The sequence below is a fragment of the Cicer arietinum genome, chromosome 2 (assembly GCF_000331145.2).
Source record: "Cicer arietinum cultivar CDC Frontier isolate Library 1 chromosome 2, Cicar.CDCFrontier_v2.0, whole genome shotgun sequence".
NCBI classification, from domain to species: Eukaryota; Viridiplantae; Streptophyta; class Magnoliopsida; order Fabales; family Fabaceae; genus Cicer; species Cicer arietinum.
Genome location: NC_021161.2, coordinates 48,848,101 through 48,849,557, shown reverse-complemented (window position 1 = coordinate 48,849,557; position 1,457 = coordinate 48,848,101).

Sequence of the window (1,457 nt, the reverse complement as noted above, 5' to 3'; positions counted from 1 at the left end):
GTTAATTTATTATGAACAATAATAAATAAAATATTTTTGCTAGTTACACCTCTCTTTCATAAAAAGTGTTAACTCCTAAAATACCCTCCATCTATGTTTGAACAATACTAATCAAATAATTGTCTCATTAGTGAACACGATAGTCATTAATTAATAATTTTGAATAGTATTTTCGATTGGGATTAGGATTTTAAATAGAATCCATTAAAGATAATTATTTAAAAAAAATCTAAATTTTAATTGAAACTAGAGAATTAAATTATAAAAAATAAAATAAAAAGGGTTTTAAGTAGAATTTACCCACAGTTATTTATCAAAATTCATTCTTTATTTTACAAAATAGAACAATACTTGTGTGTAGATTATATAATATAAATTATAGATATTTGTTATAGTTTATTTTTGTATTTGTTTGTTACAGTTTTTTCTAAAAATTGAATATTTAAAAAATAATGTAAATTAATTTAAAAATATATATTTTTATAACTGATTTTTTTAAATAAGAATATTTTTCACATCAACAAACAATTTTTTATTTTCTTAAAAAACTTTAAAAGATAATTTATAAATTATGGAATACTAAAATCAATTTTACAAATAGACTTTATATATATAAGAAAATATTAAGATATTAAATAGTATATGTATCATTTCACTTATATAACACTTATATAACATATAACGTTCAATCTTCACTTTTTTATTCAATATAAAATTTTTATTCACATTTAATACATCAACATAAATTAACCATGTTAATTATAATTAACATACGTAAATAAATTTATATCAAATGAAATAAAAAAAAAATCATTAAGAATGACCCAACACCTATTGAGAACTAAAACAAACTCTAAAGTAAAATTTTGAAAATAAAAAGAATTGTTTTTAATATTAATAACAATATTTTACTATAATTTTATGAAAAAATGAAACATGTTTAAATCAATTTTACACTAACATTTAATAACCACCTTTAAATAATATATCCTCTCACCTCATCATTGTTAACTCTCTTTCTAAAATAACTAGCAACTCAAATAGTTTATATTTATATTTATATTGGTAGTAAGTGTAAAATTATTTACAATGTTTATTAAATCTTAATTTTATTTAAATTTTACATTTTTTATTTTATGAGATGCAAAGTATTTTAACTAAATATATCAATGGTTGTATCATTTCATAATTGCGAGATTTTTAACTTGTTGTAATACTTAAATATTTATTTTTCTTTAGACCTAAATATACATAAAACATTAATTCTTTTTTAAAGGTCTAAAACCCTAGCTTTACTAGCTTTGGCCTTGGGCGGCCAACCCTGATTCCATCTTAATACTTTAGCCACATTGCCAAGAAAATAATGTATTAAATCACACATTAATATATATGAAAATAGTAAATGCAATAGTTCTAAAATAATTAATAATATCATCTTTATTAATAATAATTTCTCT